This window comes from Neodiprion fabricii, chromosome 5, assembly GCF_021155785.1.
Source record: "Neodiprion fabricii isolate iyNeoFabr1 chromosome 5, iyNeoFabr1.1, whole genome shotgun sequence".
Lineage (NCBI taxonomy): Eukaryota > Metazoa > Arthropoda > Insecta > Hymenoptera > Diprionidae > Neodiprion > Neodiprion fabricii.
This window is the reverse complement of record NC_060243.1, coordinates 10,575,931-10,598,939: the sequence shown is the minus strand read 5'-3', so window position 1 is coordinate 10,598,939 and position 23,009 is coordinate 10,575,931.

The window sequence follows — 23,009 nt, the reverse complement described above, 5'->3', positions numbered from 1 at the left end:
GCGTACGAACGCTTTCGTTTCATTTTAAATTGAGCTCACACTACAAACCGTGATTAATTAGCAAAATTTACTTGAGTTTGAGGTTAGAAATATTATTCTGCACGTAAGGAAAAGCTCAAACGCTATTCGTTGCAGATGCAACCAACAGCGAGGCCATACCTTATGGAGGTTGTAAACGAGTCTTGAAATTTTTACGTAAAATGAAACGTCTACTGAAGCGGTTACGGTTACGGACATTATAAACCGTCATTATAGCTGAGGCTGAGACAACTCGACTAATTTTATCAATAATTATGCCACATCAATGATGATCCAGTAATGCAATTTACCCCATTTTATTTTAATGCGGTTAAAAAAATAAGTTTCGGTACTAGTGAAGCTGCTGAAATTGTACCTTGCGCTGCTACCGAACGCTCGATCGAGGTTCGAGAGTATTCTCGATGAATCGCCCACGCTTCATGCCGGAGCGCGGAGAGATCAAATGTGGATCGAATGCTATATTTTTCTATTCAAGCATTGCCGTTTCGGTGCGAAGTAAGCTTTCAAATTATTAGAAGTTCGCTGGCATGTAGTCAGGCAATAAATTTCATGACTCAACATCAGGTTGATACAGTTATAGCATAATGAAAATTTTGACTCCAAAAAAATCGAAACATTTATTTGCAACAGCTGGATAATAAGACGTGTACTTGACTTTCACATTATTCCTAATTTCGAAATTGAAAAATAGAAAGAACATATTGTTAATGTAAATAACTAATAGCACTTTTACAATTGTTCCTGCTGCTTCAGAGACTTCTAAAAACAAATTAAATGAATATGTCAGAAAACATTAGCAAAAACAATATAGGTTACAAGTACAATATCTGAGATAATATGTGTGTTATTCTACTCGAACAAAATTTGCAAATTTACAATTGGGACACTCGACCATACTAACAAAATTGCTTGGCTTATTATCTGTGTCTTTCGAGTTTCACCACGGATATATGCAGTCCTATTTCTGCGATTTTACCTGAAAGTTTAGAGTTTAAGCCCTTTGTCCTATCTGCTAACTTCCAATTGCTCGGGCCACAATAAACTAAGAAGGTCGACCACGTTTCAAAATACCACGAGTCAAGCTCGTGCTTGTTGTTTTTGGCCCAAATTTCTAACCACGAGTCTCACTCGTTGTAGGGCAAGGGGTTAAAGATGTTGAATCCTGAGATGCGATCTTTAGAGCACTTTTTTATGCGCGCAAATGGCTACGAAACTGATATTGTAAGGACAGAGTTTCTTTCAAAGTCATTATTAGAAAAAATGATGTCGTTATGAGAAATTACATATGCCACAGAAATTTGAGCAAATATTGACGAGATTCGCCAATAAAATCGGATGTGAATTTAACTGACTATGCGTACACACGCACCTCAATTACAGTTTTCTGTTGAACATGACTAATTTTGTTTTACGTGGAAACTTCAGTTAAATTTTGGTCAAAATCGGTTTTTCAATTCGAAACTGATTGAAAGAAGTCGTATAATACACATTTCATAATATCAAACGTAAATTGAAATAAAAAAAAAATGGAAGACAGTTCAAGAGAAAGATTTTTTCCAACGAAATCAAAAAGTAAAATGTATTGCTGCGTTTCGAGTCTGTCCACGGACGTAGAAGCCTGGTCTCTCTCACTCTGCATTTTATTAGCTGACAATGAGAGGAAACGTATCGGCCAATCAGCTTGTAGAGCAAGAGAGACAGGCTGGACATAATCGAGCAGGCTGTGACGTCGAACGGTACTTGGTGGAAATTTCCAGATGCTAGACACCGGAATCGCTCACACAGCTACAGTTAGATTCACATCAGTAGTTTGGGTCACCAATTACCGATAAAGTATTGAAATACACCGGACAATGGGCATTCTGGCGCTCTAATCGAACGAACCGAGGAAGGAATAATTATTGGATAAAAGATTTAATTAATTGGCTTACCTCTTGAGAATACTCTGAATATGATGACTTGCAGCGTAGATTGGTGAGAGGATTTGACGGAATGACTGATTGTAATATATTTGGATACTTTGATTAACTTGGATTTATTTTATAAATTCAATATTTTAAGTCACAAAAACGGAGTTACACAGTGTAAGATCTTAAATTAATATGACAAAATGGAGCTGAAAGCTCGCTGGACTTTTGGGCAGAGTAACGTTGTATGAAAAGTTTAAATGCAAAAGGCAAAAGGATTTTACCGCGAGACTGTACCGGAACAAGATGACGAACCTGGTGATAGAAACCAAGAGGACGATCCGATGATCGGTCGCCGTTTTTATAGGTGTCGATCGTTGCGCAGAACGATGCCCTTCTTTAGATTTTGTCAACTTTTGCGCACCTCCCCCTTTTTCTAGGAATTATAATTAGGGCACGACATCTTCGCCGCATGCATGCCTGTGATCTTAGTTTTTAAGTTATTACTATATTGCAAGCTTTTACATATGGTATAACGCTGCGCTGGTGCGGTGGTGTAGGTGCGGGGTCGTTGTTCAGTAATTTTCCATTCTGCGCGGGCTTTGTTGTTGGGGCGCAAGCCCCCCTTAGCCCCTCGGTTACCGTGCTTCTTCCCCCCTGTGGGGTGCTTTCAGCAGCTATTTCCTAATATGGTAATCGCAGTGCGTATGCGCTAGTGGTGACTCATGTTTTATGTTAGTGCCGTGTGCATTTTCGGGGTCACGATGCGCTCAATTCTAGTTGCTGTTTACTTCTTAATATTCTTACTATCCTGTTCGTTACAAAGTCTATATGCCATATTGGTTACTCGTCGTTTGTTAGTTTTATAGCGTGTATCTATACATATAAAATTACATATGTATTATAATTGATTACTGTCGTTATTCACCTAGAGTAAAATAGCGATTGTTTATGAGACATAGTTGCTATTTGCTTGAGGGGTAACGCCACTGTAACGGTCCAAAAAAAAAGGTTTTTTCACGAATTTTTTGCTTCCAAAATTGAAGGTAATTGAAAAAAAACTTTTAAGGGTGTTATCGGGCATACATTAATCTTTATTATCGAATTTTTTTACAACAAAAAAAAAACAAAATGGCGGTTTCACAGCTATCTTCCCGGGGCATGTTTTGCTTGCAGGGCTCCGCGGCACGCAGCACCACTGGTGCACTTTCGAATCTAGAACAAGAAAAAAAAAACCATCAATCTATAGGGTTATAGCTAGAGAATGTCGATCAGATTTTAAAAATTATCAATTTTTGTGGATTTGGCGTGCGTTTGAAAAAAACAATTGATTTTTGACGAAAAAACGGCTAGTTTTTTGTTAATAAAAAATCAATAAATAAAGTTATTGAAAATCCCGATGGACATTCTCAAGATAATGTTAATGTTCACATCTGGTCAAAATTTCAAGTAAAAAAAATGAAAATTGTTCGAGTGATGCTGCGTGCCATTTTGAAAAACCGTGTTTCGAGAAAAACGCGTTTAAAGTTTTGCGAATAGTTTTTTATTGGAAAAAATAAAAAAAAGAAGGTAAAAAAAAATTTTACCGTCAGTCTGCAATCCTAGCACCATACATTTGTCCTTCGATGGCCAAATTTTCGTCTTCTTCGTCTTTCCTGGTGGATTTTTGGAGCGCGCGCGCACTTTTTGCCGCGTCGCTCAGAGATGTCTCCGCGTGCGTAATGCGTTTGGCGTCGGCTTCGATGCAGAAATTATATAACTGTACACCAATTTCCACGTCCAACACCTTGAATATTTGCAAGACGTTGGTAAGGCCGTCATTGAATGTGCAAACAGCGATATCCGTCGCGATATCTAGGACAGTTTTTCCGCTGGAAGATGATTTGGGAGCCAAAAAAAAATTTTTCTCGCACGGGACCTTTTTTTCCTTATTCTAGAAGGTTTAAACTATTTTTGAAGCCAATGAAAAGAAAATCGATTTTTCAAAAAATTTACAATGGCCATACCCCTTAACATTGTTAGAATCGCGCTGCTGCGAATATTCTTAGGTGTTTGTGTTATAACTATCTTAACAGATTTAGGGTATTTAACAATTTGATAATTCATAGTTTTAGAGCAGGTTTACACGTGTGCTTTCGTATATAATTCTCTTCTGTAATTATTAATTCTTATATTGATATAAATCGGCTTGGAAGCTTCTAGAACGTTTTTCTTATGTTTGTTACTTGCCTTTTACTGGGCATTGCCACGTATGCATCTTTGAGTTTATTGCGAGTTGATTTACCTTCAATCGTTTCGTCGGTAAGTTTCCTAATGTGTTCTCTAGATGAAGCTCTGTATGGCTTCACATTGGAGATCTGCATTGCCTTCAAAACGTTTCGCGTGTTGCCTACAATACGGCGTTACCGAGGAGAGTATAATTCATGCCGTATAATTAGTATTCACGGTTTTGAAGGTTTCGCACTCTCTGGTTTTATGGATTATTGCAGCAGTGTTATCTTTACATTATATTGGTTATGCATTTATCTATGGTTTTACAGTCTTCTATACTCCAGGCTATATGGTATAGCATAGGTTGCTTATAGTATAGCTCTCAGCTCCGAATGCACAAATGGCATTGTCGAGTGTTATAAAAGTGCCTGCTGCAGTGGCAATATCCAGAACATCTTTTTGCTCTTGTCTGCGACGAACTCTTGCTTCTCGAGGATCAGCGTCAGCTTTTTTTTCTGCTGCAAGTATGCAGCTTTCATCCTCTTTTCGTGCGTACTCGTGGCTATTTCGGCCAAGTTTTAAGAGTATCACTTCGAAGAATGCCAGTTCGAACAACACCATTCTGGAGCCACAACCAAGCAAACGTCATCTCATTCTTAGCTATAGAGAGGACTAGTTTTTATACGCGATTTCAGTGAGAGTTTTTGTTTTCGACTTCATTTATTTGTATTCATCTTCCATACTTCTTCAGTAACAAGCAGAGGCAGCGTGAGGATCAATCACATACGTCCTACATATAGGCTCGTTCGATTTGAATCATATTGCACCAAGGATACTTTTTTCTTACAGAAAAAGACTTTTTCGTTTCACGTTTTTTGTTTCATGTATATCCTGTCAATCATTGAAATATTTCGAACTACATAACATTTGGCTTTTTATCCCTATTTAACTCTGCCAATCTTTATTACTAATGTAATTATGGATAATTTAGAATCGGAGAGAATTAACTGTAATTTTTGGAAAAAAGAAAGTTGACTTGTGTCTTCAAAGTCGGTAATTTAAATACAATGTACCAATTTTCATCACATAAATCATTCTTTTAAAAATGCAGTTGTCGCACTCCGAATCTAACCTATCCTATGTATCTTAGTATTACAGATTAAAAACTGTATCGTCGTACCGAAGGCTCTAGAAGCTCCGTCGACCGTTCCGTGAGACGTTTCCGCGGTTTTTTTTAAGACACGTTTATATAGTTTTTTTTCTTGTAGCCCTGATTTTCGCCGTGAATTTTGGTGTTTGAGAATGTGGAATTAAGAAATGAAATCATGATTATATTAAAAACACCGCCTCGCCCCCCACCATACTACAATAACATGAAAATTAGCGTCAATCTAATATTAAGTGAATTTTCAAACTCATATAATACACCCTTAGTTCTTATTGACGCTTAACATTTCTTGGACAATATTTCAGTAATTAAGATCTTTTGAGTTATCTAAGAATTTAGAAACAACAGTTTTAAAGGAATTCCTGAAATTTTTGTGAGCTTGTCATGCAATGCAACATTCTGAAAGTCTGCATCTTCATACAGGGACTAACATGGTAATAAAGACATTGCTGTAAATAATTTAATATGTGCTATGGAGACGGTTTTAACAGGGAAATATGTTATAAGGAACGATAGAGTTAGATTTAATATCGCTACGAAAATTGCAAATCATAGTCAACTTACACAGGAGCACAATGGTAATTCTAGAGTATTAATTACCAATTATCAAAAAGCACAGGAATTCCTCAAACTTTACAATGAGATTGTTATCACTAAAGCGTATAAAGGCAACAGCACAGTCATAATGGACAGGGAAGATTATATTTAAAAAACTGAGGTAATTTTTAATAACAGACTTATAAAACATGCGAAGATATGACCAATGTATTGTAAAAACAGACTAACGATTTAACAATAGTATAGCAGTGAAAGGACATGTATCTGAACAAACGTGTAAACAGTTAAAATCATATAATTCGCTACCACTAAAGATTTATTTCCAAGCGAAGTACATAAATAAAATCACCCGTTAAGACCTATTGTTTCAAATGTAAACTCGCCCACGTACAAGTTATCTCAAGTATGTGCTGGAATTACATCGAATATTGTTGGAAAAACTGAATTTCATGTTAAAGATTCACGGTTATTAAAGGTATTAGATGAACTAAAATTCCCAAAGACCATGTGGTTATATCGTTAGATGTATCTTCTCTATATACCAATATGCCTACTAATTTAGTAATAGCGATCATTTAGAAGAATTGGGCTTCGATAGCTAAACACGCAGCCATTTATAAGATGGAATTTGTAGACGCTGTTGAGATTTATGTGAACTCAACTTATTTCATACATAACAAGAGGTTTTACCAACAAATCTATGGAGTAGCTACGGGTTTAGCAATTAATCCAAGTGTAGCTAATTGAGTAATGGACAAACTAGAACAGACAGTAATAAATGCGCTTCCTTTTGAATTGATTTTTTTAAAAATATATATAGATGATATAATAACATGTATCCATAAAGATAACATTCAGAAATTAGTAAATGTATTAAATCAATATCATCCACCCATCAAATTCACGTATGAAATAGAAGCAAGCAATAGAATTAGCATTCTTGACACATGGATCATTAATTACAAAGCAATAGTGTTGAGCAATTGGTATCAGAAAGAAAGATAGTATGCCAAATATATCAACTTTCATTCGCATCATCCGCTTCAATTAAAAAAAAGTGTAACAATACTAGCTGATGCTCTATTTAGAAAGAAAAATTTTAAAATAGTACGCGAAACTCTGAAAAAAATGGGTATCCATCAAAATTGATCAGGCACTGACAGACACAAAGAATCCATAAGCATCATCATAGTTGCACAGATGTTAAGCTGGACAACAATAATGCCAATAAACAAAAATGTCTCGGATCAATTCTGTTCGTTGATGGCCTGTCACAAAACATTAAAAAGACACTATTGAAAGAAAACATCCATGTTTCATACAAAATTACCAACACTTTGAACACTATATTTACGTTTTTAAAGTCAAAAACCGCCATACTTGAACAAACTAATATTGTATATAAAATTGAATGTAAAGACTGTGATAAATGTTACATAGGCCAATCGTCATAGCATCTCAAAAACGAATTGCTCTTCATAAGTATGATGTAAAAGCGCGTGATCCAGATAGATCGGCTCTGGCTCAGCACTCACTGGTTGAAGGGCACAGTTTTGACTGTGAAAATGTAAAAATAATTGACAAAGAAAACAACTGGCAGAAGAGGATTATCAAGGAAATGATACACATTTCTAAGAATAATACTGTCAACAAAAGAACGGACATTCAAAACCTGAGTCACCTCTACTTGGATATCATTTAAATCGTCAATATAAATAAGCATAGACTGTTATGTAAATAATTAAGCCAGTACACTACCCAATATGTAAACAATTGTGTGACTTTCAAAGATTGTTGTTAAAATGAATATAAAGAGAGAAAACTTTGGTTAGTATAATTAGATTGGTATTCACTTCCTTCTCGACCACCATCCAATAAACATCATAAAATTTTAATAATAAGATCAACTATTAAAAATTGGCGTTTATGTACGGTACTAAATTTGAAATTACTAAAATATATTTAGATACAATGAAGATTAATAATTACATAGATTTGCAAGGTTTTCAACGTGACAGTTAGTGATCAAATGTAATTCATGTGCCATTTTCGTGATTTTTTTAATATCAATTGAACCTGTGTGATGGTAGGCGTGCCTTGCCGAAACGTTGTTTCAAAACATATTTGATGGCTTAAAGTGCATCATTCTATCCCTAATCGTCACCCAACGAATTTAAATCGGCATACGAACTAAGTAAACATAAATGTACTGAATTACACCGTTGAAACTTATGAAAAAATTATTTCAATAGAGTTATTTTGGGAAAAGCATATCTCCATGTATGTATAAATAACAGAAAATCATGACGCGATACGTATAAACGGAGTTGATATTCTGAATCTGATAAAAATCTATGCGTATCATGTATGAGTATTCCGAAACCTTTCTCATCGCAGACCTGTGTTATTATGACAAAATGAAAAAACGAAAGTAAATCTTTGTAGCGATTAAAATATAATACGTGACGTTACGTAAAACAGCAATGTTAAACAGAACCATAAATTCGTCGAATACATGAGTATTATAAAATATAGATATGTGAAACAATAATAATGAACGCAGTCACGAAGTGGACGGATACATAAATATTATAAAGTATAGAAACAAAGTTGGATCTTTGCAGTAATTGAATTGCAATAACTATGCGTAGAGGTTTCGTCGGCCGGCAGCTTGGTCGGCAAGTAGAGTAACACCGACACCACATACTGATTCCCGAACTCGAAAGCGACTCACTGCCGGTATCGTCGCGAGCGCCGAAACTCGTAGAACGCAGTACCGCTAGCGACCGCCTGGCGCAGGCCGAGACTCGTGTCGCCCGCAGCAATAGTAACCCTAGTCCGGCTAGTATATCGTCGGGCGTAGCGTCGAACGCGCCGTGCGTTCGGCATATGGAGGGGTCACCTCCATCGGGATGCGTTGTGTCGGTATTCTTACACGCGTCAATGGACCGCATGGCGATGGGGAAGGGGTTGTCGATTCAGGGTGTTATTTGAGAATCGCGGTCATCTGTGCAAGCTACGTCGGCATGCGTGCAAACATGGTTTAAAGCAAATCCCGAGCCATGCCAAGCGTTTCGGCGTCGGTCCAATGTATTACCGGAGTCGTGAATATTTATCCGCGTGAACTCGTGGTGCTCGTACCTCTGCGCACGGGCTATGAAATAACTAGCCCATCAAATGAGACTAGGTCATAAGAAATGTCTTGATTGACCAATATTTGTCATATGACAATCGTATTAATTTATCATTTTCGTTAGATTCATTACAATTCTGATACCACACTTTTACCCTCCTACAATCTGGTTTATGAATTGTAATATTGCGAACAGATGTGTGTGTATATCTAATTCCTAAATATCTCCCGATTTAGTTCATACTGGTTCTTCGTGTTCCGCTTCGTTTCCTCTGCTCCTCCGATTCGTACATGGCGCTGCTATGCTTTTTTTTAGTATCATGTTCTCGGTGACTGCAAATTCATAATATCTCCTGTATAAAAGCTTTTTGGTCCTCAATATTGTGCTTATTGACCAAGTTCTCGACTTGTTTCGCGCCTTTGTGCAAATTACTTCGAGAAAACAGCTTTTCCACGGTGGCGGTACTATGGGTTAATACTATCAAGATCAGACTTTCCCAGAAGTAGATGCTGCGTGTCGCTCATAGATACAATAATATAATCTAGAAATCAGTCTTGATGACAGGAGTACTACATTATCGGTTTAATTATTGTAATCACTGAATGTCTGTAACATTTCGAATCATGATTGCTCAATACAATATTATAACGTATACGAATTCACGTATGTATTTAACAAAACGCCAAAAACCATTCTCCGACTCGTTACAAAGAATTATCGTAAAACGGCCTGTATGACGTACCGAAACATTCATCTTTCAACTCCTATGTAAAAACATTGATGTATAAAACGTCGTATAACGCTAATTTTTACGGATGTTGATACTGAACGTAATAGTTTAGATCTGACAAAAACTACATTAACATGATATATTTCACCGATATCATTATCAGCTGTTCTTACGATTCGCAACATGTCGCAACATGTCGCAACATGTCGCAACATGTCGCAACATGTCGCAACATGTCGCAACATGTCGCAACATATCGCATTGAACTGAAAGTATCGCCGTAGGGGCTTTTGCCAATATTCAACGTACCGAAAATCAACCACTGTTGACCATAATCCTCGAATCGCTGTAATCTTACAACTTTGTGCACTCATCACCGGTCGTAACCATCACTGTACTGAACTGCATATCGTGGTGAACACACACCATGCATGTCATATTCAATCCGCCCAATCCACATTCCGAATCCACCGTGACTCTGTAAAATCGAAGCAAACGTCAATTAAATGTTGCGCCTATGTTGTTGGCCGTTCAAAGACAATTGAGCGACACTCCGATGTCAGAGTATTTATACGTCGTCATGTTATTTACTAAGAATTGTGATATTGCAACAAGTAGAATTTTCTCGCGAAGCGTTATAACGTCGTAATTACCGAGAGTTGTGATTTCCATGTTGGGGGCATCGCCCTATGTACAATAGGACCCCCCCCCCCCCTTTGGCGCGATAAGCTGCGTCATATTAACCACCGCCGATTCCTCGATATTCGTGATCGTCGCTGCAAATATGTTACATCGATAACTTGGACAATAACCAACAATGAAAGAACTGACATTATACTGTACTATACAACACGGTTATATGACCATAATATTAACACACACACGCGCGCGCGTTTGACGATGACGACGATGTGTATGTGTATATGTATATGTATATATATATTGTAACGGACGTTAACGTTACGGAACATGAATATGGATCCGCGAGTTTATTTATCACGTCAAGAGAAATCAAGAGCGTAAATAAAATATTGTGAGAATGATTTAATGCAAGATATGTGTTTCTCGTTTAAAGTCTGAAACAAGACTGTTTTTGCAATAATGTTGGTTGATGCAGCAACCTTGTTCTTTGAAAGACATGAGAGGCTTATAAACGTCTTTTATCTATGCTGACTACTAGATCATTGAAGAGGGGGCAAAACGGGTGATTTCACCCTTTGTAACAATATATATATAAACTAAACATAAGAAATATGTAAACAATATCTTGAACTAGATATATTATGGATATAGATTATTGTCATGTATTATATATCAAATGAAAAATCATAAGTTGCCGCGATGATTTACAATGTGGTCTGCATGGCAGCTAGCACCATGGGTAGGGTTGGATCTGTTGCCCTTCGGGTAGACAACACTCTGAGTGCTCTCTGGCACTCCTAATCTCCCTTAGAAAAAGCCCCTCTTCAACCATATCCCACTTGGGAAATGTAAGTTTCTCACATCCTCCGGCACCATCTGTAATTGGAATGATGCCAAGTAGAACTGCCACATCTGCTGAAGTGGTGTTTCGGTTGGGGGATTGATAATGTCATCTACTGAAACTGCAGTTATTATCACCTGAGGGTGTATGTTAGTGCAGACTCCGTTTTCTTGAATACTTCTGGGCGTGCATGCAGGAATCAGAGGGGAAAATAGTGCCATTGGCATCTGAAAATCGGGGAAAAGGACTTCTGGTTGCACTAATAGACGTGCCGTGCCTGACCTGCATGGTAAAACGCTGTGGTCATGGCAGGAAATGAAGCGGCAATTCGCCGGATGGTTATGGCAGGGAACAAAGCGGCAATTCGCCGGATGGTTATGGCAGGGAACAAAGCGGCAATTCGCCGGATGGTTATGGCAGGGAACAAAGCGGCAATTCGCCGGATGGTTATGGCAGGGAACAAAGCGGCAATTCGCCGGATGGTTATGGCACTTGCTGGTAGAGTTTCTCCAGTTGCCCGTTTTGATGTATAGGAATTGTACTTTTCTTCGATCATATTCATCAGCTGGTTAAATCCTTGTTGCTTTTAGAAGCTATTTTGGCAATGATGATCCCCTCGTTGAGAAGATCATGCACAGCAGCTTGACGTCAGTTGACAAAAGCTCGTTATCATTAATTCTAGACTCTGTTTTCTCGTCAACTGAAACAAACAGGGAGACGCTAAAGTGATCTTTCTCCAGAAGTAATAGCTCTTGCTCGAGCTTTTCTTGCATTATTCATCATTGTTATTGATAATATAGGAATCAAATCCTTCATATTTGGCACATTCTAGCATCTTCTGCCAGTAGTTGCTTTCATCCCTACTGTGGATCGGCAGTTGTGTCTCAAACCAGTCCTCCACATCCTCAGCTTTTATATTAGTCATAACAAACAACTTGTATATGTGCTCTCCAAAAGAGCGAGGAAGGCTTACAACACAAATCCGTATTTCCGTTACCTTCAAGCGGACTGCCGCACTCGTCCGAATTATCACCCCTGTTAGGCTTGTTGGTCGTTCTCGATGCCTCCGGGCAACCAACCTCGACCTGTTTCGTCATCTGTGGCGGCAACCCGGTGATGCTTCTATCCGGCGTATGCATCTCGAGGAGCGGACCGCGCCGCACTCGCCCAAATCATCATCATCCCGTTAGCGCTTGTTCACCGTTCTCGGTGCTACTGGACGTCCAACCACGACCTTTTTTTTTTTTTTATGTATGTTGGCCTTATTGCCACCTCATTCCGGGCCGATTGACCCCCTACCCGGCTATCAACCATACGCAGTCTTTGTGCGATCGAATCTGTACGCGTCGACTTCGACGATGACTTTTCACCCTCTTCATCTCCCTAAATTTAAAGATTAACAATTACATGACAAACGTCGGAATGTATACACCTTGGGTAACTCTAACAAATTCGTACACAAATTGCGACAGCGTATCGCTCCATTATATACAACATGTGCACGTACCACGTCGTGCAGCATCAAATCCAATCTTGTATTCACGCGACCGACACTCCTCCGCCCAGATTTCGAACTCCCCGCAATCGGTGTCATCTGTAGTAACAATACAGTTGTATATTCAAAATCATTACCTAATACAGATCTTGTGTTGACGAATAGCTTCCATGCCGTATTCTGTTTCACGACGCGACTGAATTGCAGTTCATCAACATGCATACGGGTGAATTATTGCCGTAAGTACGTCACTCTTGTTCATGTCGCTTGCCGACGATGGCTTGGTAGCACTCGCCGCGAGATGCAAGGATGAAGTAATTCTCTTGCTAGCAATTCGGTCAGCGAGCTCGTCGATGGTGCCTGAAAATCTATCACATTTATAACACGACATCGCACCACGTAATACCTTTGTAACAAGTACTCAATATAATAAATGGGCCTCGTGGTAGCATTTCGCTCGTCAAAATTTATGTACACGTATATATTGTAACGTTCTCTGACGTTACGGAAAATGAATATAGATCTGCGAGTTTGATTATCAAGTCAAAAATCAAGAGCGTGAATCAAATGTTGTGAAAATGCTATGATTGCGTAATATGTGTTTCTCGTTTAAAGTGTGGAACAAGACTGTTTTTGCAAAAATGTTGGTTGACGCAGCAACCTTATTCTTTTGAAAGACATGACAGGTTCATTAACGTCGTTGATCTATGATGACTACTAGATCATGAAAGAGGGAGCAAAACGGGTGATTTCACCCTTGGTAACACTCGTTTTTAGGACTGTTTGCTTCAGCCTAGCGAAAACTTGTCTGAGATTTTGAACTTCTTCAAAGTTCTTGCCAAAAACGATTATATCGTTTACATGAACGCGGCATATTTTGCCAGTGAGCCCATGGAGTCCAGCCTCTATCATTCGTTCAAAGGTAGCCGGGACATTACTAAAACCAAACGGCATAATCTTGAACTGCCATAATCCTCCTAAACCCGTAACAAAAGCTGTTTTTTCTTTATCTGGAGGATTAATTTCGACCTGCCAGTATCCGCTCTGAAGATCTATGGTGCTGCACCAAGTTGCACCAGCTATCAGGTCGAGTGTCTCGTCGATTCTGGGTAGAGGGTAGGAATCATTCTTCGTTGTACCGTTCCGTTTCCTGTAATCGATACGAAATCGTTTGGATCCGTCCTTGTTACCAAGGACAATTGATGAAGCCCAGGGACTAGACGATGGTTCAATCACATCGTTCATTTACATGTCTTCCACAAGCTTCTTCACCTCTTCTCGAGCGTTGAGAGCGAGTCTGCGAGGAGCTTGTTTTATTGGTTGAGTCTCTTATCACCACTATCTTTGGCGAAAGAATCTACAGATACTAGCAAAAGAGATTTGAACGATTCTAACTGAGCGAGATTTAACGAAATCGAAGATTTCTCAACAAGGCTCTGTAAATGTAATGGGAAATGTTGAAAATCATCCTCTGAAAGTTCTATTCCCCGAATTCTAGGAGTCCAGTAAATTCCATTTCTTTTTGTACAGAGAGTTCTTTCGCGATTGTTCGAAGCTAGTGAATTTCTCTTAGTCAAGATGACACAGTTATGAGCTGTAAGAAAGTCTGTTCCCACAATACCTTCATCCTCTGTATCTGCTATAACAACCTTACGTGCAGAGTCGATGCACCCAAAAAGGTTAATTTGGACAGTAACCTGTCTCCAAACCGGGATCGTCTCTCCAGTGGCTGTTCGCAGGGATAAAGAGGGAACAATCTGGTCATCGGATCTAAAATCCGATCGAATTACGGTTACTTCCGCGCCGGTGTCTATTACCCAAAGACAATCGACGCCATTTACAGTACCGCGCGCGTGAAGACCAGACTGTCGTAGACTTCTAATTGAAACTGTTCTCTAAGAGGGCTTTCACTCCTAACAATCTGCGATGATTTTCGCCCCGACCAATCATCTGGAATTGGTTTTTTGGGCGAGTTCCTGTTGAAGAACTCTACTGAGGATTTGCTTCCCCCATTTCTATATTTCTCTTACGCCAGTTTTAAGAGTCAAGATTCGAGCCCTACATCAGTTCTCCATTAGTTTTTTTAATTAGAAAACAATGATTGGCGTAATGGCCTGTTTTTTTTACAAAATATACAAGTCAAGCCGGTTTGACTTGTCATGACCGCGTTCTTAATTCCACGCTTGTTTTTCCGGTCAACAAAAGAACCCCGATTTCTTGGTTCAAAATTATTTCTATAATTTCGAGGCTTTCGCTCCTCCGAGTGTTGAAAGCTTCGTCTTTCTGAGGTGTTTTTGGACACCTCAATCCGACGAATCCGGTTCAACCCAAAATATTGTTTTCTCATTGCCTCCACCTTAAGGGCTTTGGCCGTTGCCTCCCGCAGAGAAGTGAGACCCGATGTCCCAACGGCCATTTTCATTTCTGGATCACTGATTGCGTTTAAGAAAGCTTGCGTCGCTAATACATTACGAGATGGCTCGTGATCTGGCAAAGCTACACGAGAAAGCCGTTTAATATCTTGGTCAAGTGACGCTAGGTCTTCGTCTCGTCCTTGTCTTCTAGTCTGTAATTGAGCTGTGTACAATTTTGTCAAGTGGTCATTTCCGTATCTTAATTTGAGCGCGGAGTCAAGTTTTTCATAATCGGAAATTTCTTCAGATAATGCCGTTAAAACATCCAAAGCCGGCGTTCGAAGACAAGAGGCAAGGCTGTGGGCCCTCATGGCGGAGTCCCACTGGTTATGCTTTGCAATGATATTGAACTGACGTTCATAATCTGCCCATGGAATCTATCTATCAAAAATTGGCGGTTTTGGAGGATTAAAGGGTTTCTCGTTAATTTAAGTAGCAACCCCAGGAAATCTTGTATTTAACTGACTTAAATGGGAATAACGAGGTTGAAACTGAGGCAGAGGTTCGGAAAAGTCAACCTCAATAGTAACTGTTATTCTACCAATTGGGGATTCATCTGTTCTCCTAATAAAAGGCACAGACCTTGGGTCTCGAACACCCTGGAACCGTCCTGGATGTTGGACCTGTCGAACACAGGCAATGGGGAAGGGAACGGGGTAGGGAACGGCGGAGGGAACGGGGGAGGGAACGGGTGTGGAGACGGGGGAGGGATACGGCGAGGGATACGGCGAGGGATACGGCGAGGGATACGGCGAGGGATACGGCGAGGGATACGGCGAGGGAACCGGTGAGTGAACCGGTGAGTGAACCGGCGAGGGAACGGGAGAGGGAACGGGAGAGGGAACGGGAGAGGGAAGCGGAGTAACGACTCTGGAACCGCGAGGGGTAACAGCCGTTTCTCCTGGGCCATTCACCTGATGATCAGCCTGAAAAGCTGCCACGGTCGTCCGAAACAGTTCATGAAGACTGGTCTCGGATCGTTCTTGAGCTTCTGTATCAAGCCTCCGCTGCTCCAACTGAGTGGCAATTTCCCTTTCTCAGGGGCGGTTTACAAAAACGGGCGCCCTAGGCCTTACGAAATTAGCGCCCCCTCTTCCCTCTCCATTAAATAGTTGAAAAAGCATTGGCTAGAATAAATAATTTTTATATTTCAAAAATGATTCAACGGAAACCGAATTTCAATCATACATATATCATGTAGGTTTGTGGGTAGGAACGGAGCACATATATATCTTATATTGGCGATATTGACGTTTGAGTGGACGCGATTAAAACGTTCGCTTTCTCGCTTTCAATCTTGCTAATTTATCGATGATTGCATCGGTCTCTGCCATATCAACAAGCTCTGAATTCGACGATAAAAACGCGAGACTAGAGAGACGATTCTGACCCATCGTATTTCGTAAATAATATTTCACTCTTTTCAACGTCGAAAAGGAACGTTCCCCTGTAGCATTACTAGAGAAAAACGTGAGATACATTCGAAAAACGATATCCATATTGGGGATGTAGCAACAATATTCTTCTCGCGAATGATCATCAAACATTTTTCAATGTTGATTTCATTCTCCGTCAATCTGATTTCCCGGATAAAATTTCGGAAATGTATGCATTCTTCACCAAAATCGTTGTCGAGATCGGTGGAGTATGTCGTTCGTAAATCTTCACATTGTGTGATGATCTCTGCATCCGTGAGCGATGGCAAACCACTGAGGAAGCCAAAGCGAGCTTTGACATTTTTATAGGCAAGACTTCTTTTTTCTAATTCGCCTGACAATCGATCGAGTATAACGAGAAACGTTTTTATTATACGCATTTGTTTTCCGTCTAATATCGCTTCATTACTGCTTACCTTGTCAAATCGGGCGGTCCATCTTCTGCGTCGTTGATTCTAATGCGCATATTCGTTGCATAGAGATAGCTCCTTTGCTTTCTCTTCATAATCGTCGAAACGATCACGCAAACCGACAACAAATGCTTGGAGGGCATCATACAGTCGTACAACTGTTGTCAAATCGATGTTAACGCGCTGGAGACTTATTCGTTTTATTCGAAACGCTCCAAGATATCGCTCTGAATCACAGCCATTATGGCGGTTTCCAGCAAACCAAATTGTTGCGACAATCCTTCGGCTTCGGCTTTTGTGGATGGCTTTTCGGAACCATTTTCCGCAATATCGTCGAGGGCGTCTCGCAGACTCTCCCACGATCTTACGAGTGCTCGACATGCTTTCGCTCTAGCTGACCATCTTGTGCCAGACAAACTTTTGGGCAAGAGCATTCCAGGCTGATTTTCGACCTTCGATTTTATTTGTCCCCACCTGGACGTAGATGCACTCAAGAATGAGAAGAAGTGTTGCACGAACATGAAAAATCTGGTCGCTCTCGAACAACAATCAGCAGCTGCTTGACCTACAAAATTAAAGGAATGCGCTGCGCACGGGACGTAAATCGCCAAAGGATTACGTTCGATAATTTTGGCTTGTACCCCACCGTAACAACCCGACATATTGCTCGCATTGTCGTATGATTGTCCACGGCAGTCCATTATGTCGATATCTTTGTTGAACAATACCTGCATTATCGCCTGCTCTATCTCAGACGCGCGGTGACCTTCAATAGGTATAAATTGCAAAAAACGTTCTACGGGCTCTCCGTTTTTGCACACGTACCGGATAATGTACGTCAACTGATCCGAATGTGAAATGTCGGAAGTCGAATCTACACTCATCGCATAATGCTTAGAGGCTACTACATCCGAAATCAATTTTTTGAGTAGATCAACATATATCATCGCAATGAATTCTTCGCAAATATCCTTGGAAAAATACGATACGTTTCCTTTTCCTGGATTTCCGAACCGATCGATGTGATTTTGGAGAAATGGATCGTTACGAGCCATCACTTCAAGAATACCCAAATAATTGCCATTGCTGACCGATCCAAATTTCTCTTCTGTTCCTCGGAAAGCCAAGCCTCGGGTTGCAAGAAACTTTGTCGCAATTATAACGCGAGTCAGTACTTGTCGCCAGTAATTACATTCTTGAATGTATTGCACATGTAACTTGCTATCAATCTTTCCCGATGAATATCCTCGCAGTACATGCTTTTGTGTATTTTCTCGATGACCAAGACCTCTCTCATGCTCAGCTATTCGCACATCATTCTTACAGTCGTTGAAGCCTTCTGTAAACGCGTTTACTGATGTCGAGAATAGCATACAAGGTATGCAATACACTCAACCTTTCGAGTGCGAATATGCTAACCATTCTCGTCGGTGCATTTCACCATTTAATGTTTTTTGAAAAAATATTTGCGCAGTACAATATCTTGTTTTAGACCCATAAACGCGTTTTGAAGCCCGAAAATTCTTCAATCTCGGATTCTCTTGCTCCAACGGATTTCGTAAAATAAAATCAATCATTTCTGAATTTCTTTTTGGCCACAAACCAGGGTCAGCAAGAGAAAAATAGCGATCGTGACCATCGGCACGAGTTTCAGCTGCAGAAGTCACTGAATTCGTAACTTCGTCGATTATTTTCTCCTCCTCAGCCTCCTTTTCATTTTCGACAATAGATTCTACTTGCAAACGCGATATTTGCTGAAATCAGAAGAATGCGGGAAAAAATTGCAGGATATGGTAATACAGGAAATATACATTGATGAGGGTTTTGAAAGCATCTAGAATGGTTGCCTCGTTATTTTGGCCATTTTTGCGTTTGGGATCCACAGGATTTTTTCCCCAAATTCATCTTTTACAAGTGATGATGATTAATTATTTCAAATTTTATTTAAACGTTGGCGAAAGATGAATGAAAAATAATTTCAAATAACAGTCTAATACGTATATTAAATTATCAGGGTACGTCGATATTTACCTCGCCCGTCGAATCTTCAGTTGTAGCAGAACTTAATGTTTGCGCCGTTTCTTGAACTGTTTCCTGATTGATGCAAAAAGTATCAATTCGCGGAATTTTTTGGGCTATGAGCGACTCTTTCTCCTCTTTCTCTTTTGTCAGTTTACGGCGCTTGGCGCCACTCATTTTATTGACGCTCATTTGTCCAGCTGTCCGTTGTACTACAATGTAGGGACTGTAGGTTGGGAAATTTGTTCGCAGAAATGTTTGACAACAATAATGAATTAAGCACGAAAAAACTTAGATTCGCTTGTCAGGATGTGTCGCAGTGGGCGTACTATTGGTATTAGTGCATAAGAGAAGGGGGCGCGCAAACTTGCGAAATTTCGCCGGCCCGTGGCGCCCCCTTCTGCCACGGCGCCCCCTTCTGCCACGGCGCCCCCTTCTGCCACGGCGCCCCCTTCTGCCACGGCGCCCCCTTCTGCCACGGCGCCCCCTTCTGCCACGGCGCCCCCTTCTGCCACGGCGCCCCCTTCTGCCACGGCGCCCCCTTCTGCCACGGCGCCCCCTTCTGCCACGGCGCCCCCTTCTGCCACGGCGCCCCCTTCTGCCACGGCGCCCCAGGCTCGGGCCTAGCGGGCCTAGCGGGCCTAGTGGGCCTAGTGCATAAACCGCCCCTGCCCTTTCTCGTTGTTCTTGTTCTCTTTTTCGCTGCTCCAACTGAGAGGCAAGTTCTCTTTCTCGTTCCTGTTGAATGACGATTTCTTGCTTTCGCTGCTCTTGTTGATTAAGAAGCAGCTGAAGAAGTTGCTGTTGTTGACGCTCAGCGGCTTCTTGTTGTTGAGAAATGATCTTCAGTAGATCAATCTGAGAGAATGTCACAGGAATTGGACGAGGGTCCACTGAAGGTGATATAATCGTTTTAGGGACCCGCGGATTCTCCGTAACGAAAGGTTCTTCTCCGCCACTTTTCCTTCGACGTGAGCTCGTCATACGACCGTTGCTCATAGTTTATTTCACGCACTGAATTGACTTGAGGGGGTATTCTAGTGTAGAAATTTGAAAAAATCGATTTTTTTTTTTTTATATTTTCAAAGCTTAACCTTTCAAGAATGTGTCCTTAAAAGGACAAGTCAAAATTTCAATCATTTTCAGAGATATAGCTATTTTAGTGACACGTCTTCAATACTGGCTCGGCTGGAACGAATTTTACTCGAAACTTTCAACGCGTTTTTCTCAAAACTACATTTTTCAAAACGGTTGACATGATTTCTCAAGTTCTATTGAACCGAGTTACTTGAAATTTGGTGAGAATCTTCTCAATACATTTCTCTGTCGCACGAACTATTATTATAACGAAATAATAATTTTTACTATTTTTAAAAAATTCAGAAACGTCCAAAAAAGTAAAAAAAAAAACGTATTATTTTTTCGGACAGCCGTAATTTGGCAAAAAAAAATTTTTTTTCGACTTTTTTTTAGTTAGTACGATAGCTGCATTTATGTATATTATTAATCTTTTTTTTTTTTTTCTGATTTTGAAAATGTTTGCAATCGTGACAACATCAGCGCGCCATTTTTTTTGTACCCCCCACTTCAACAACTCATAGCACTTTCAATTTTGTATTTTTTGACTTTTTTTTTTTTTGTACTCGTGAAATAATAATAAACGCCTGATAAAAAAATGGATGGTAAAAATATTTTTTGTTTTTTGTTTATAGCACTTCAAAAAACACCTCAAATTCATGCCTCTACACTAGAATACCCCCTTAATTGAAAAAAAACTCGAGATCCCACTTCTGACACCAATGTAACGTACTTTGACGTTACGGAAAATAAATATGGATCCGCGAGTTTAATTATCAAGTCAAAAGAAATCAAGAGCGTGAATAAAATGTTGTGAAAATGCTTTAATGCAAGATATGTGTTTCTCGTTTGAAGTCTGAAACAAGACTTTTTACAATGATGTTTGTTGACGCAGCAACCTTATTCTTTTGAAATACATAAGAGGTTTATAAACGTCTTTTATCTATGCTGACTACTAGATCATTGAAGAGGGGGCGATCTCACCCTTTGTAACAATATGTATATATATATATTTACATCCACGAATTGTCCTCTATTTTTATATATGTATATAGGTAATTTTATTTGGGCTTCCGGAAAATTTACCATGAAAAACAAAACTGTCAGTTATATTTGTAACCATGATGAGTAAGAATTCTCGACCTCGTATGTAATATATTGTAGTATTGGTGATCGGTCAATTAAGAAAACGTAATTTTAGTTACCGTTTCGACCCGGATATGGGCCCTCCTCAGAACGATTTATTTAAAAACTGTCATAAAAAACAAACAAAAGGAAAATAGGACTTAGTCAAATAAAATTGGTACTAATAGTAATCGGACACAAATATTGCAGATGTAACATTCTCAGAGACAATAAACATTGTTGATAGTAAGACCTTATGAATAATTGTGATAAGGATGTTTTTTGGTGTTATTTACCTTTTAAGTTAAGTAAGTGTAATAAGATGTAGTCGATTTCACCATTACAATTGGCGGAAACAATGTTCTTTTTAGTGACGGTAGACGATGTCCATCTTCCAGTAGTTTTTTTAGTAGGAGTTAAAGGTTGGTAGTCATTTATTTAAAAAAATTAAAGAACTATGTTTTTTCACAGTCGATATGTCATAGTGTTAAAAGGTTATTAAAGAAGGTCAATTAGCCATGAAATTAATTCACAAGTGTCAATTGAGTGGAGGTAAGCTCTTTATAATTAAATTCTACATGTCTAACGAAATATAGTTGGTTGAACCAATTGGGACAACCGGTGAATAACGACTGATGGGGGAAAACACAATAATCCAGAGTGAAGGTGAACATATGATAAACATTATACGGAAAAAACAATAAATATTTGGTACGAAAGGTTATGTAGAAAGAACTGTAAATGGAGACTAAATAATAATTTTTTTTAAAAAAATTAAAAAAAATTAGTTTAGGTTAAACAATATTTGTTGCGTGGGCAGAGATTAGAGGTTTGTAAATATTTTTTTTTTTCAACGTCTTGTCTGAGATTTACCGTATTGGTATGACCTACAATGTTGCACATTTCTAAAAGCAATCTTCTGTAATAATTTTGTTCTTCACACAAAGGATGTTTGTGTTGTCAAAATTGAAAGTGTGTTGTTTATCAATCCTATGTTTCGTTAGAGCTGTGTGCCGTTCATCTGTCTCATGTATATTACGTTGGTGTTCCCTAATTCTGGTGTTGAGATGTCGACCCGTTTGACCTATGTAGACTTGATTACAGTCCTTACACGGTATTTTATACACTACATTTGAACGTTTGCCTATGGGGATCTTATCCTTACCGGTATCAAAAACAAGTTTTAGGTCTTTTGAATTTTTACCAACAAACTTTACATTATATTTATCGAATAAACGATTGAGTGACTCGAATAGGCCGGCTACATATGGAATGGGGATATATGTAGTAGCAGGTCTATTGTTATCTTCGACAGGAGCAGAGTCAATATTATGGTCAAGTATGTTGTTGATGTAGGAGCGTCTCTTATTAATTTGTTTTTGTAATAGTCCATGAGGGTAATCATTAGATCTTAGTACATTGTATATGAGAGCCAAGTTTTTTTCCTGGAACTCTGTACTAGCAAGTTTTATAGCTCTATCAACAAGGCTGATAATGGTGCCTATTTTGTAGGACAAAGGATAGTGAGAGTTGAAATTCAAGTATCTTTTTGACCATGTTTTTTTGTGAAACCAATCTGTCTTTATATTATTATTGCTGTGTATCAACAAAACGTCTAAGAAACTGATGGTATTGTTCTCTTCTGTTTCAATAGTGAATTGTATTCTAGGATGATACCCGTTGAAAATATTAAGAATGTGATGTATTTTTTCATTTGGAACGGCAGTGAGAATATCATCCACATATCGAAAGTAAAACGGCAAATTAAAACCTAGATCGTTTATGCAAGAGGTTTCAAGGTCT